This window comes from Lepisma saccharinum, chromosome 30 (assembly GCF_977018435.1).
Source record: "Lepisma saccharinum chromosome 30, izLepSacc3.1, whole genome shotgun sequence".
Lineage (NCBI taxonomy): Eukaryota > Metazoa > Arthropoda > Insecta > Zygentoma > Lepismatidae > Lepisma > Lepisma saccharinum.
This window is the reverse complement of record NC_139258.1, coordinates 25,592,740-25,609,442: the sequence shown is the minus strand read 5'-3', so window position 1 is coordinate 25,609,442 and position 16,703 is coordinate 25,592,740. Positions and strand designations below refer to the sequence as shown.

Genomic DNA, 16,703 nt, shown 5'->3' with positions numbered 1-16,703 from the left:
CAAATCTCCCTGATTTCAATTAATCGTAGAAAAGAAAGGGTAAAACTGTCAAAGCCGGGAATCGGATTTCTTCAAATTTACAGGAGAAAGTACTTACGGAATTGAGTTTGTGTAATTTCGGAAGGTCGTAGAAGTGTTTTCTCGCATTTTTCAATGTATTTGGCCGCTAATTCATGCATTTTTCTATAATAATGTCCGTCCGATGCACGAAAGCTGTTGCTTGCATTTCCATCCATGTACTTGAACCGGATGTTGCGAGCATCTCATGACGTAATTCCCGGTAAGTGTTTCCAAACACAGTTTTTTTCACTATATAGCCCAACCTAACCTAACCTTACCGTGATGGTGCCTGGGGATATCGTGAATGGTTTATGGGGCTATTCGTGGATGGTTATACGATCCAGAATGGTTTTTGGGGCTATGCGGGAATGGTTTTTGGGGCTATTCGTGGATGGTCTTACTATCCCGAATGTTTTTTTTGGGGCTATGCGGGTTTCTGTTAAGAAAGTTGAAACACTGCTTTGCCGTTTGAAACACAACGCTAGTCAAGATTTGCCCGCCATTTTGCGTGTTCAGGAAGCGAGAAAAGAACGAACAATAATTTCTCGATATGTCGACAACAGATACTAATTTCGTTAAAAAAAAATCGAAATCCCTTGTTAAACAATCTTTCGCAATGAAGAATAAGTAAGTACAAATGTCAACAATTACAGAATAAACGAGTTACAGCCGATTCCCGGCTTTGGCAGTTTTACCAAAGAAAGTATGAATGATATAGCAATGAAATTTCAGAGAATTGAAGAAAAACTCATATATTTTATTTTCCACACACTAATACACCTCCACATGTGCCCCTTTGGTAGCACGAACAATATCCAGTCTGTATTCAACTTCTTGACATGTTCTCTCCAACATGTCCCCTGTTACTGTTGCAATCGTATCACGTATGCGGGTTCGTAACTCTGGGTTGTTATTCACTGGAGTCGCAAACACACAATCCTTGACGTACCCCAGAGTAAGAAGTCCAGCGGAGTGAGTTCAGGTGAACGTGGCGGCCACCGTATTGGTCCATCGCGTCCAATCCAGCGATTAGGAAGTGTCGAATTAAGGGTTGTCCGGTTGTAGAGCAACTACCTGTGGGTACAAGTACACAGGGCCTGTTACTATATCTTCATTTAAACAAATGGACCGATTATCCTGTCCTTCGTTAGACCACACCAAACATTTAATTTTGTACTATCGCGTACATGTTATCTGTACATGTGGGGTTTCAGATCCCCAGATCTGTACGTTATGCCGGTTGACAATCCCCGACACGTGAAACGTTGTTTCGTGTAAAAACAGGACGTTGCCAAGGAAGTGAGGATTCATGTCGATCCGCTACAACATTTCCATACCAAATTATTTGAGACGCGGCTTATCATCTGGCTTCAATTGTTGCACAATCTGCACTTTATGCGCAGGACCGGATTTACCTCTTTGCCGCTCCTAGGCCAAACAAGTTCTGCCGCCTCCATACCGTTAATCAAGAATGAAATAAAATAATTATTTTCTGTATTACTACAAGTATTTTTACTGTTAACGTCATGAAGTATTAATTAAATGATAGTTACATACAAAAAAATGTAACAAAGCGATATGACGTAAATTATATAAATTACATTTTTAACATTTACCTTGTTTTTCAGAAAAGACATTTATTTTTACTTCATTTAAGTGATAGGACAGAACACACACTGGGCTCATCAACGGCACTTTCCTAACTTTTTTCCTGATTACATTTCTGTATATATAAAAAATATTTTCGGAACCTTCTTCAGAAATGCTTCCTGCTTTTAATCTTTCTCCGCTTTTCTCTTTTTTGTATTGTGACCCACTGAGTCTTACTCTTTGATCACTCATAATGAGCGTAATGACGTTTTAAACTTACCCCAACAAACGCTCGTCGGACACTGACACAGGCGAGACGCGACACACCACCTACTTCTTGAATAATATTCTCGAGCAACTGACGGTAGAATAGTACAATGCGAAACCCTTTTAATAATACTTGCACCGACATATAAATTCTCAACAATTCAACGCGAATCACATGCTTTTGATATGCGGCCAATACCGGCAGTAACAAGGAATGGCGTTCCTGGAACGCAGCCAAGCCGGTGTTTTCTTTCAAAAGCAAGCGGCAGGCTCTACGTTCTTGCCGCAATCGCCGACCCGGCTCAGCACAATACTGTAGATTCGAAACCACAACGTCGGTGATTAAAACAACAAATTAGTAAACTAGTTCTGAGCCCTGCTAGCCTATCTCTCTTAAGAAATATTCTTCGTTAACTTATATTTATAATACAACTACATTAAGTCATTCCATTCGTGTGTCCGGAGGGGAGAAGAGGCAATCCGAGAATTAGGTATTCCTTATAAATTTAAAACAAACAATCGTGCCGCTCCTACCAAAGTGCCGCTTTTTTTAAACTGATACAATCGAAGCCGCTTGTGCAGAACTCGAGGCATTGTTGTTGGAGGCACATTGAATTGCCTAGATGCCTGGCGATAGATTTACTCGGGCTTCTCTGAAACCCTTCTCGAATTTCTTCCACCTTTTCCTCCGACACACGACGGCGAGCTCCACCAGATTGTTTTAGGACACTGTGAGTTGTTAGAAACTTACTAAACCACAGCCTAATTGATTTAGCATCAGGTGCAACTCCTCCGTACACTCGTCTGAAATTTCGTTGCGTTGCAATCACAGATTTTGTCTCAGCATACCACACCACACCACTGCGTGCGCGCGTTGTTGAACAGTTGCCATTTTTATTTATGCGACCGTGGCGCTGCATAGTGAGCAAACGGACAACTTCAAGTCATGAAAACAAAACTTGAATATCTGGCTTTTCATTTGGTGTTACAGTTATTTCACAATTCATTGTACTTCGTTCACAGTAATAAATTGAAATTAGGGAGATTTGAACGGAACACACTATATATCACGGGCCTGTATGGTCAAAGAAGATTTTTAGTGTTATCACATGTATAGGAGGGCCTGTATAGTCAGAGAAAATATCTAGTGTTATCATACAATTTGGTATGATAATTTCCTGTGCGAGGTTGTCAACTCCGCAAAAGTAAGCGGATTGGTAACAATGGGAAAAGATAGAGATTTTTCTTTCGGTTTGGTTATGAAACAAATGAAAAATGACATTAATGTAAGTCTAAGTTGTATGATTTCATGGCTTTATGTGAGTAATCTTGTGACTATTTCTTGTTTCTAGTTGTTGAAAATAGCAGAGTTGAAATTTAATTGAAATATTTGCCTCTGCAAGCTTGCGTAAAGTACGCATCTCAGTGGAAGTGTATTTTAAACGTGTTGAGTCACGTGTGTTGTTAACTAGTTTCTAGTTAAAGCTATTACTCTTAATAAGGCGTTAATTATGTGATATTAAGACTGTTACTTAAAACCAGCAAGTCCTGAGTGTAGAAGAGTTCTCATAACTCCTAGTCGGAAATGTATGAATCACCACAACTGAACATATCTACTTTACTTTATTTTAAACTATTTTTTATCTTTCTTTTTCTTTTTTATTGAATGAAACATTATCAGCAAGTGCCTTTACCGTATATACATACTTTCTTTATATACTTTATGATATATACTTTATGATAAACTTATATTTTAAACTGATTTTGTAATAAGAAACATTAGCAATTAGAATCCACAGCTCTCAATATTACATTGGCTTAATCTCAGCAGCATCATTGCCATCTATGTTTTGATTCCAAACTAATCCATATCTGATAAATTTCTTGATTTCATGCGCGAGGAATCGAAGATCTATTAAATGTAATCTGAAGATCTCGCGAAGAGGCCGTAGTCTGGAAAATTAAGTAGAGCCTCGCATTCACAGCGAGATAAGTTACGAGAACTAGAATGTTATAGATTGCTTTTCCACCTATCGCACTTCGCATGTAAATTTTATCGCGCTATTAAAATCAGAAAGATATTAATGGCGGACTCGGAAAACTGAGACTATTTCAGAGTTGTCTGTTGTTTTGTTTTCACAATTTATGGCATTAGTCAGCTAAAAATTGAGAAAAGAGTACTTTTATGTGAATACCTATTTATGTGACTCCCAGAATTCTTGAGTATGCAAGAGTAGTGAATTTAAAGGCTCGTACACTGCAGTTAATGCATAGAATACAAGTTATTTGTGATGTATTCTTATTTTGTTTCGCTTTTGACAAACCGTATTTCTTTAATATATTGGGTTACGTATTGTAATTACTTTTTTGTAATTAGAATTTAGTTCCAATTTCCATGTTTAGTTGTGCAGAGTTCTCGAGTGTATAGATTTCAAAGGAGCCAATGAGATTTGAATTTCCTTTCTTCTCCCACCAAACGACAGATGAAGTATAAAATGGCCTCTCTGGTGGAGGACGAGGCACAGAGTACGTCGTCGCTTTTCTGCAAATTTTGCTCAATCGCGACGATGAGACTCATCGGATGAGTAATGATGAAATTGATGAAGGAGCGCTCACAAAAACCACCCAGGCCGGAACTCCTGGCGTCGTATCATTTTGATGGGCTGACACCAAATATCCGTCTAGTTCCCAGTCGTGAATTATATAGCATAAACAACATGTACAGACACTGACACGTCTGGGTTGGTAATGATCCCATTGAAAGTCAATTTGGTTGCTACAATCTAAACTGTCCATGACTGTACAAGCAGCGTGTTTCCCCACAAACATTCATGGCATGTAGAGGGCATTAGGTAAACAACTTTGCTTGATAAAGTTTTTGTCAGATGCCTTGTTTAGACGCTACGAGCCCTCTAAAACTAAATTTTAGCCTTTATATACTCGTATAATGCTAATGTAGTGGTAGACCAGCAACAGCTTAACCTCGCCCTGCAATAAGGTTAATTCAATTCAATGCAACCACGCAGGAGATAGAAATAACTAAAAAAAAGGGGTGGAAAAGAAAGAGATGGAAAGAAAGACAAAGAAACTGAGGAAGACAAGGGAAAGAAATAGGAAGAAAGAGCTTGAGAAAGAAAATCTTGGTAGTAATGGCAACCAAAGAAGAGCCTACCTAAAACTTCTTCGCCCACTCAGACCACCCGAACAAAATTCTCTAACTTGACCAACTGCTTGTCAAGATAAGTGACAAAAACCTTGCCTTAGTTCCCTGGACAAGCAATTCCTTCCCTCATCTGGCAGTGTTCCATTGGGATGCACTTTTGATCTTGAACGTTCCCTCCCTCTGACAGCTCCCTTGCTCCACCGACACCTAAGTCTTCCAGCCTATCTCTCGCGAACACGGCATCACCTAATGGCCAGTTTGCTAATCCCTTTCCGTTCGCGGCCCGTCTTGACTCAGGTTAGGTAACGGCTCGTTAGCCATTTGGTAATGACGTGTAATTTGCTTCAGGTAATTAGTTGGGCTCTTGTGTTGGGTGGGTGGGGGAAGGGATGGCATTCTTAATTAGTGGAGCTTTCCAAGATATGGAAAAAAAATATATATTTCATTTAGAAGTTAATCGTTATCCTGGCACCGACACTTCAGATAAAATATGAACTAAGAGTCTTGATTTTAAAATTATCAAGCAATTTTCTCCTTATTAATTTTCAGGATTTCTCAGAACGAAAACATCGCAGTATGGCACATGTTTCACACTATTTTTACCCTTCTTACAGTAGCGCCATCTGTAGTTACGAGGGTTGTTCAATAAGTTTGGCTCCTGGGCTATCACTTTTTTAATTGCGTGAAGGAAGTGTATCGTTTTACATTTAAATGAAAGTTTGGAATGTCCTCTTTTAAAGGGTAAAATCACTTTCCGATGTAGTCCTCACCAGCGTCGATACCCTTCCGTCTTTGGTGCACTAGTTTCTGCATCCCCCCCCCCCAATAGGTACTATCTAGGCTGGATAGTTTCATAAACCAACTGGTTCTCTGGCTTACTGTTTGAACACGTTAAGAGATTGAATTTAGATCTCGCCATAGAAGTTCCCGGGTTCATATCGCGGCGTGGACATTGATGTTCTTTCCGAGTGTCCCTTCATCAATTTCTGCAAATCATCACTCATCCTCATCGCCGCGAATTAGCCAAAATGGAAGAAAAGCGACGTTAAATACCAAATGCAAATTCAAACAAGCTTACAATTTGATATTTTTTGATTGATTGATTCATTTAGTTTATTTTACTTTGCGTTTTGTGCCTCTTAGCTAATTTGCGAAGATGGGGATGAGTGATGAAATTGATGAATGGACATTCAGAAACAACCAAGCCAGAGCGGGATTCGAACCCGGGACCCTTGGCGTCGCAGCGAAATGTGCTAACCAGTCGGCCACAAAGTCCGGCTTACAATTTGATGTGTTATTAGCTTAACCCACATGTATTGGTATTACATATAATTTTTAATCGTTTATAAATAGAAAACAATATATAATTTTGAGACATATTAAGTTTTATATGGAGCTTAATCCGTTACCAATTATATAATTTGATGCCGATAACAGTATCGTATAACATCACATCTTATATTCCCAGTTGACCGTTTTTTCTTGACGTAAGTTCATCATTAAGAAGCCAATTGTTGATACGTTTTATCAATCAGTCAACGGAGTACTTAGTATTTAAATCGGATTAAACATTGTGTTTTAATTTGGAAAGAGTGTTCAATATAATCAGGATATCAATTAATTCTGGACAGTCAACGAAGTGTTGAGTTTAAAATATCGCCATCTATGAAGTGGTAAAGTAATTACAATTGCACTTTTTTTTTTTTAGTGTGAAATGTAGAAATCTCCGACACTGAATTCAGATCTATAAGGTGCCTTCGAGTTAACAGCCACCATATTTCATTCCTTTCCAAGTGACTGATAAAACGTTACTGGTTGTTATTTATATATTTCCCTCTAGCCTTTAGTCCGTGTCCTGAATAACCAATCGTCCAGATGCAGAAAAAGAAGTCGATGCGTGGGTGGGGAGAGAAGTTTCTGCTAATCTCAGGAGTATTAATGCAGACCCCCAAGGGAACGCTGATAAACGCTCCAGCATGAAAAGGGGGAGGGGAAGGTAACGTTAGTTTTCTTTTTGTAGAGGCTAATATCCAGCGCCAGCCGAGATCGCTACTTCAGTTACCTAATGATGAATTCCTGAGCCGTCTCTACTCTTTTATCGGGCGTTGGATTTACGTCAGAGGCGGGAGCAGAGGAAGACGGAAGAAGCAAGGTAGCGAGGAAGAGCAAGCGGAATTGGATATTTTGAGAGAGTGGACGATGAATGCGTGTGTGCTCCTTCGGGAAGTGCCTCCTTATTTCAAATCTTGAAAATTGCATTTAGACTTGGAAATTGTTTCTATAGCTCAGGGTGCACCTGCGCCCAATGACACGACACTTTGGGCTTGTTATCCCGGACGAGCCCCCATTTTGTTTGTGTCTTTTAGTTTTTGACTGAAAAAAAATCGCCATCCAAATAGCACTAAATTATTATATGCCTTATGCTCATAAAAATCAATCAACCGTAAATAGCTGACAAAAATCATTGCATCCAACCTTTAAAGTTTAATTTTTGACTTTGATTTTTCTTATTTAGCGTCAATTTTTTGCGACTTTTGGCTAATCGCGACGATAAAGATGAGCAATGGATATAAAATTGATGAAAGGCCAGTCATAAAAAATAACCATGACCAGGTCGGGATTCGAACCCGGGACCCTTGGTCTGTTATAACCACTCCTCCACGAGGATCGGCTTTATACTTGAGAAGTTCTCGAAGTTGGTGTTCTAATCTGTCCCGTTTCAGAAACATTAGCCGCTGGATACAGAATAGACTCAGGGGCACAGTACATCAAATCCCTGTTTAAACTGTAGGACCAGTTCCAATTAGCCTATCTGACATCAACTGTACTTGGAACAATAACTCACAAAACATACTATCTGAGCATAATATTCGCTTAAAACACATTTGATCAACTTTTACTGAAGATACTGTCAGGTGTAACGATAAGGTAATTGTGCCATATGGACCATTAGAATGACGGACATAAGCTTATGAGATGTAGTTTTACGAATAATACTGAGAATATTGTGACAGGATGAAGATCTAAAGGAAGATGTACAAATTAACAACGAAAACTGTGATAAGCCCCAAAGAAAATATAAGATCTTCCTTCTTCTGATCTCTACTCTTCATTTCTTCTTTTCTTTCTTGCTTTTATTGCAACCCTTTTCTTCTTTCTCTCCCTTGATTTTTATTTCTTCCTCTCTCCCTCTTTTATTTCTATCTTGCTTTTTCTTTCTTTTTGTCTCCTCATATCCCTTCCTTTGTCTCTCTCTATTACTTTCTTTTCTCTTTATCTTTTTCACCCGCTAACTCTTTCCGTCGTTCTTTCTCTTTTTCGTTCTCTTTCTGTCTTTTATTTTATCTTTTTTCCCGTTCTCTCTTTCCGCCTTTTTTTCTCTCCCTCTTTTTCTCTCGCTTTTTCTTTCTTTTATGTCTCCTCTTATACCATCCTTTGTTTCTCTCTATTACTTTCTTTACTATTTTGCTTTTTCTATTTTCTGTTTCTCCCGTTCTCTCTTTCGGCCTTTTCTTTACTGTCGTTCTCTCTTTCCGCCTTTTCAGTTCTCTTTCCGTCTTTTCTCTTTTTCGTTCTCACTTTCCATATTTTTCCTCTACTTTTCCGTTATTTCTTTCCGACTTTTCAAACTCTCTATTTTATCTTCTTTGCCCTCCCGCCAATCCTGCCTTCATGAAAATGCCGGTTGCTTGTTAAACACCCTGTGGGATCTTTGCTTCCCCATAATCTACATGTGAACCTTCTTGGCAAAATCCAGCAGTCGTTTTTCCTTCAAGGGGTTTCCAGAGACATGTGCTACCATCTTTTCACTCGCTCAGGGGTTGTATCCGGCAGTGGAAGAAAACGACATAGATATTTGGCAGAGGCTTTCATCGCTAATCTCTCCAGTCGACTTACAAGGGGAGGATTCCTTGCGGGGGGGAGGGAAGGGATGAATTGCTCTCTCCCAATCCACCAATCAGAAACGGCGGAGAGCATCTTCGAAAAATTGGACTTGGGAGGTTGTTTTTTTTATCTCGAGTCTGCAAAGTGTTTCAAAGAAATCAGAAAAAGAAACAGGAAGAGAAGAAAACGGAGAATGGATGCTGGAGGAAGATGAGAGCGGGAAAAAGAGATTTCAGCCATCAAAAGATGGCATTAGTTCCGGAAGGGGAGACAAATTTGCAATAGAGAGGAGAATGGAGACTTCTAAGATGTGAGATAGGACAACGGGAAAATGTTTACGTGGAGACAAAAGGGGAGAACGTTAGGGTTCGGTAAACAAGTATATCGCAACAAAAATGGAGGTTTCTCTTTCATGTTTCCTTAAAGAAGATGTCATCAGAAGAAATTTTCCAGGAAAACTAGCAGTTTAGTCTAGAGGTACGTGATATTTTAGCATCAGTAGAGTCTACAAGCTCAATAGGCAGTCAAAATATACAGGGTGGTCACAAAGTATTTCGAACATTACAAAGGTTTATTACAAAGAACCTGTTACAGTTGCATGGCTTGTGGCAAAAGAAAAAGAAACTCAATGTTTTTCCACCTTTATTCTAGGTAGAGACTCTGTTGGCCTAGGAGGCGCTCCAATCGCTGGAGCGTCACTGCAGGAGAAAACCCAATGTGTTTCATGCTATCATGAGACCAAGTCACCGATTGCTGTGCAACGATGCTTTTGTTATGTGCTGGACGTCTATATTCCCTCCTAAAATTTCGCAGTGAAAGAAGACGTGTTTATTTATGTGTGTTCTTTTGTTACTTCGCTACACACTATGTCGGGAATCTGTGGAGCACGTTGAGCATATCGGGAGAGAAGGGTAGAAAGCGAGTGGGTGGAGCAAGGAAGTGCCCGCTGCTGCAAACGTCTGGTAGCTGGAGCCACGTTTTTTCATCCGTGCACCGACTTCTCATCTCACGCATTCATTGGTCTAACCCTCTCGAGTCTCTACTTGCGCAGAGGACATGTTTTCAATCGCTTACTCCATATATTCCCGGGACAGAGTATAGTTTTTTGATCCATCGCATAATCGTGTGAAACAACAATCGGTAACTTGTGAAAAATACGTGTTTGTCTATTTTGTTTGTTCATTAGTTTTCTAACACCTCGTACAATTTTGTGGCTCCAAGAGTCCTACATCCCAAGTTGCACCCTATAGGGCGCTGCAAATATTACAAAATGCCAAGCGAACAGCATCATTAAAATTTAAGCTTTTTGTAGTGTTTTATACCGGGTGTTTCAACAGAAACGCCGTGATTTCAAATGACCCTAAAAAAATATTTAGTATATTCACAGTAATAATTTGTATGTTATGATTAACAAAAGTCTAAAATTTAATTTTTGGCTACCTATAATCCACATGAAACGAAGGAGACACCTCTGTACGCACAAAAGGTTTTGGTATGGTGGTGTATCGTAACGTGGCTTGATTGGACCTTTCTTTTTTGATGGCTATGTCACATCAGAAAATTATTTGCAAATGCTGCAGGAATACTTCATTCCTGGTCTTCGACGGAAACGTTGTCCAATTCGTCAGCAATGGTTCCAGCAAGACGGAGATAGGCCGCATACAACTGAACCTGTCTTGACAATCGCTACACACATTTATTTCAAAATGATTTAGAGTGGCCTCCAACTAGCCCTGATTTAAACCCGTGAGACTATTTCTTGTGGGGTTTCCTAAAGCAGGGAGTTTTCAAACTAGGACTGCGATTAGTAGATGATTTGAAAGCAAACATCGAACACTGTCCTGCACAAGTTAGTCGTGCAACCCTTGGTCAGATATTTGACAACATGTGCAACCAGGTGCAAGAAGTGATAAATCGTCAAGGTGGACATTTCGAACATGTTTTCCATTAAACTTTTGCGTTTTCTCTGTCAGATTATGTATTTTTTTTTTAGTAGTTATCATAAATATTTTAAATGCCATTTCAAATCACGGTGTTTCTGTTGAAACACCCGGTATGTTAAAGGGAGACCCAAGTATTCAGTATCTTATATTCTGTTTTCTTCTTTCCAGGTATGTATTTTCATCCTCAAGTTTACAGATGATTAGTATGGCAGATAAGTAAGTACATGTTTTCTTTTCTACGAGTTAATGAGGTTACTCTGTTTTCTTAACCATCTATCCAGAGCACCTAAGGAGAATGTAGGTGTCTAACGGTTATGTTTAGTCTTAGTTTTGTTGAGGGTTCTTACTTGTTTCCAATTCTCAAATCTGATCCACACCACAAATCCTGGCCGTCACCATTTGTCTGTGGCTATGTACCTACACAAGAATGTTTGTTCGATTTGCATAATCGGCAGACAATTCTTGTTTGCTCACATAGCCGTCTGTTTTCTCATGGGTCGACATGAAAATTGAACCGATATAAAATTGTAATATATTAGTTTTAAAATAACGTGAATAGTTCATTAACGTACGTATTTAAAGTGTGTAACGAAATGACTGCCAATAGGTTCTGCTTTAGGAATAAATACTGTGTATTAGACATTTACTGTCCAAAATCAAATGTATGAATGATTTTATATACTGTACATAACAGTTACAACAAGAAATTCAAAATTTTGCATCGAATTACAAACTTCTTTACACATACACACATACGTGTGTGTATATAATATAATATAATATAATATATATATGCGTTTATGTATGTATGTGTGTGTCAGGGTACATCAATAGAGTATCGGCGAACCTGTTCCTAACGTGTGTGTGTGCGCGCGCACACAAATATACACACTGTTGTTGGTGTATTTTACTTTGTCGCTTTTCTGCCTCTCTGGACTAATCGCGACGATGAGATGAATGATGGTTACTTGAAACTAATGAATGTATATTCACAAGAAAATACCCATGCTTTGGCCGGGATTCCAACCCGAAACCTTGGTTCGACTGCAGGATCATTCCTCTATCATGCTACACGTTCGGCTACCCCGAAGGAGAGAGACGGGTCAGGGAGGTAATTATATTAAGGATAGGATAGAGTGATCAATACTTCATCGCTATCGGCTGATATAGGCATATAGACGTACCAGTAAAATAATTCTTCCAAATTTCTATTTTTATGTTTATAATGCGATAATTTGTGAAATAAATGTCTATAGATATCCATTTTGTTTGTAAGAGGTAAAACCCATCCCAGTCACCTTGTTGCATATAATTGTTAATAGTTTAAAGTACTACTAATGTTCTTCACGGAACATTTGTAATGTTATATCGAATCCTTAGAATATTGGTTATCGACATTTCATGTCGCTCCATCCATATGAGAGGAATATATTAATTCGTGATTAAATGTGGCTCACATATTTGCAAACCCTTATGTCCTTTGGCCGCATGTGTGGCCACTGATATTGATTTCTCCACAACTTCAACACAGGACCGCGACTATCTTCATTTCTGAGGGTCGGAACACACTGCCACAAAGCTTTAAGAGCGTAAGAGGATTTTCAAAAACAAATGCCATCGTATTTCAAACGTTTCTTTTGCAAGACGATGCCCACTAGGCCCGCGCAAACACGATCGGTCTTGTGGACACAGCGTCGCTATGGCAAACAACATCTCAACTTGATGCTTCCGATGGATTTAACGCAGCATTCATCACCACTGGATGTACACAGGGATGAGTAATGGCATTGATTTCTAGTAAACACAGAAGAGTTTTATTGGACGCGAGTCGTCGGGATTAACAGCGATGTACTAATGGAGATGAATCGAAAGTATCCAAATCTCCCCCTGCCCCTCATTTTCTCTCCAAAGTATATAATCCCTGGTGGTCACTACCTTCTAATATCAACAAAATCAACGCTCTAGCTAGCGAAGGTCAACAGAATGACATTCATACTATATTGTCTAGCCCCAATGCAGACTTTGGGATATACTGTTGTGGTGAAGTTTCATGCTTGCATGGGGACCGTTGTGTTTCAAAGATGGGCTAGGTTATGTACAGGGCGATTCAGAAGTTATGAGACAAGCTGTAAGTCACCGCCTTCTAACATTAACAAAATCCACGTTCGAGCTAGCTAGAGTCAACTGAAAGACATTGTCTCGCCCCAATGCAGGCTTTGGGACATACTATTGTGGTGAAGTTTGATTCTCTTATGAATACCGTTGTGTTTCAAAGATAGGCTGGGTTGCTTATGTACAGGGCGATTCAGAAGTTAGGGTGCAAACTTTAAGGGTGTGCAGTGGTCTCAGGAGGTCCACACCACATTTTGGTCAACGTTTAACCTCAATGGTGTTGATTACAAGCATTGATCTGTGGTTTTTAACACCACTGATGTTAAAAGGTGATCGAAATGTGGTGTGGATCTCCTGAAACCACTGTCTGTATCGTTTTAAGACATTTTTTTACAGTATGAAAAGTACACACTTGGAGAGGCACACCCCCACCTTAAATTGTAAGTTCCTTCCCCATTAGCCTATTTCTGCATACACTGGATGTAACACTTGTGTTTGCCGATTCGTTCGGTGCTATTTCGGAAGATGGCACGATGGCATCATTGAGAGACTGAAGCACTTTCAATTCTCATCCAGCATGTTCCTTCGTCCCATGCATTTATCACCCTACTTCCACCTCGATTATACTTGGAATTTCTTTCAAGAGGTTTCGTATCGGGCCGTAACCCCACCCCCCTCTCATCCCAGCGTAAATGATGACCATCGTACATCTTGAGCCGGGAGGGCCTCCTATCATCCCACGTTTCTTTCTCCGGCGTAATAAAGGCAACTGCTCTTTCTCTCAGAACGAAGGATGGGATGAAAGAAAACCTACCGTGTAGAGGAATCTGGTCTCCTATTTCATTCGTGGATCATCTTTTGTGGAGGTCCTTCAGATGGATAAGTAAAGAGGAGCCGTGTCAGCTTTCCTTTGGCTTTGCGGATGAGCCGGATGCTGCGTTGTCAAGGGTCTCATTATCTCTCTTTTACGGGATAAGCTTCTTCATCAACCTCCACTGCTTGCATCTTCCATTGTGTCCGTTGGTTGCCCAGACTCAGGTGTTCTTGACTGTCCACTCAGGGCGACGAATCTGCGTCCTCTAAGGAGTCTAGTAGTTATTTTTTGCTTTTCTTTTTTCTCCGCATCTTGTTCTTCCGAGCCTATTGTATTCAAACAAGCAGTAGGTGGTCGCTTGTCGCAGAATTCTACTGTTAACTTTGTTTGGCTGCTAGCCGAATTCTAGGGAACACGAAAGAGAGAAAAATGGGCCAGAGTAAAATAGTAAGATAAGGGACAGAGAAAAGTAGAGACAGAAGGGACAGAGAGAGGTAGACAGAGAAGGGGCAGAGAGAGGTAGAGAAGGGGCAGAGAGAGGTAGAGAAGGGGCAGAGAGAGGTAGACAGAAAGAAAGGGGCAGAGAGAGGTAGACAGAAAGAAAGGGGCAGAGAGAAATAGAGGGAGAGAGAAGGGGCAAAGAGAAGTAGAGGGAGAGAGAAGAGGCAGAGGGAGGTAGAGGAAGAGAGATATATATATAAGGACAGAAGGAGGTAGAGGAAGAGAGAGAAGGGGCAGAGAGGAGTAGAGGAAGACAGAGAGAAGGAACAGAGGAGTAGAGGAAGAGAGAGAGAGAAGGAACAGAGGAGTAGAGGAAGAGAGAGAGAAGGAACAGAGGAGTAGAGGAAGAGAGAGAGAAGGGGCAGAGAGGAGTAGAGGAAGAGAGAGAGAAGGGGCAGAGAGGAGTAGAGCAAAAGAGAGAGAAGGAACAGAGGAGTAGAGCAAGAGAGGGAGAAGGGGCAGAGAGGAGTAGAGCAAGAGAGAGAAGGGGCAGAGAGGAGTAGAGCAAGAGAGAGAAGGGGCAGAGAGGAGTAGAGCAAGAGAGAGAAGGGGCAGAGAGGAGTAGAGCAAGAGAGAGAGAAGGGGCAGAGAGGAGTAGAGGAAGAGAGAGAGAAGGAACAGAGGAGTAGAGGAAGAGAGAGAGAAGGAACAGAGGAGTAGAGGAAGAGAGAGAAGGGGCAGAGAGGAGTAGAGCAAAAGAGAGAGAAGGAACAGAGGAGTAGAGCAAGAGAGGGAGAAGGGGCAGAGAGGAGTAGAGCAAGAGAGAGAAGGGGCAGAGAGGAGTAGAGCAAGAGAGAGAAGGGTCAGAGAGGAGTAGAGGAAGAGAGAGAGAAGGGGCAGAGAGGAGTAGAGGAAGAGAGAGAGAAGGAACAGAGGAGTAGAGGAAGAGAAAGAGAAGGGTCAGAGAGGATCAGAGGGAGAGAGAGAGAGAAGGGTCAGAGAGAAGTAGAGGAAGAGAAGGGTCAGAGAAGAGTAGAGGAAGAGAGAGAGAGAGAGAAGGGTCAGAGAGGAGTAGAGGAAGAGAGAGAGAAGAGGAGGGAGAGAATTATATATACATATAAATACAGAAATAAAGGTGGAGGAAGGGAGAAAAGTATCAAGAGGGAGAGGAACGAATGGCAAAATGGGGATGGGACGTATGGAGAAAAATACTGAGCAAGATGAATACAGAAATAAAGGGGATGGAAGTGGAATAGAGAAATAAATAATAGGAATTGACAAATAAAGAAAAGGAATAGAGATATAAAGAGGGAGAGGCATAGAGAAATAGGGAGGGAAGGAGAGGAATAGAGAAAAAATAAGGATAGAGGGAGGACATAGAGAAATAAGGGAGAGGGAAGGAGAGGAAAAGAGAAGTAGAGAAATAATGAGGAAGAGAGAAGTAAAGGGAGAGAGAAAGAGGAAAACTAAGATAAATGGAAAGAAAGAGAAACTAAGAGATAAATAGAAATAGTGAAGGTAATAAAGAGAGCAATGAAGGGAGAGGGAAAAATGAAAGAATCTTATCAGTCGACCGATCCACGCAAACAAAACTCTTCTGGCGACACCTGCATGAAAATCTGAAATTTCTCTCACGATGCGTTATCACTTGATGATGGCAGAAATAATCATCCCTGGCGGAGTGAGAGGCGCTCAGTGAATGTTTAACAGAATATGCGCCCGTATCGATCAGCTAATGACGGGGGGAGATGGAATCAACACGCCAAATCACGTAATTGGCAGAAGCGAGGCACCAATCGTTGTATCATTTTTCTGGTGCACGTCAGCGCTCATGGTCGTTTTGCAATACCCCGGTAACGTGTCCGTGACCAGGCTAGCGAAAAAAATGGCACTGATTTGGTTGGTGATCACTGGAATTTGTATTCGAGACCAATTTCGCGTACTGCCAATGGGAATTGCGTAGCGTGTTGCTAATGGGTCATTAGGGATGACAGAAGGGAGAATGGAAGGGTGCTTTTGGGGTGAAATTATCGCAGATTTGCAGCTTCGAGGGTGTATTAATGTGAGCACAATGCACGATGTAGTGTTACCAGGCAGGGTTACTAGAAAAAAGCTAAATTTCGCCCAAAATTGGGAGTTAAAAAGACACCTTAGAGGGGTTGATATATTAAGCCCAAGGGGTGATTAAAAGAGTTCCCGAAAATAGCGATCCTGTGTTCATGTGTTCGTAGGCAGTGTCTGAATAAAACCTTATTGTTTCCTATTATTTTACTCTACAGCAACTTCTATGAATATTGTGTTTGATCTCTTCGCGCATGATAACTTGTGTGAATTTTTTCCTGGTCGTCCCCTCACTCAAAGTGATTTTTTTTCCTATTCTTTCCTCCGTGGTATTTTGTACTGACTGTTTTTCTGCTATGTTAACTCC

At 40.6% G+C, this 16,703-nt stretch overlaps 1 protein-coding gene across 9 annotated transcripts in view; it reads left to right on the top strand.

Annotated features, from left to right (window-relative positions):
* Window positions 1-16,703, top strand: part of CASK (peripheral plasma membrane protein CASK) — a 286,894-nt gene that overhangs the window by 114,596 nt on the left and 155,595 nt on the right. The window contains exon 1 of one of the 9 annotated variants that reach the window (XM_083115520.1): window positions 11,091-11,124. The exons of the other annotated variants lie outside the window; for them this stretch is intronic. The gene's annotated coding sequence lies outside the window, so the exon portion shown is untranslated. Of the gene's footprint in view, window positions 1-11,090; window positions 11,125-16,703 lie in introns of those variants that run through there. 9 annotated transcript variants of the gene reach the window in all.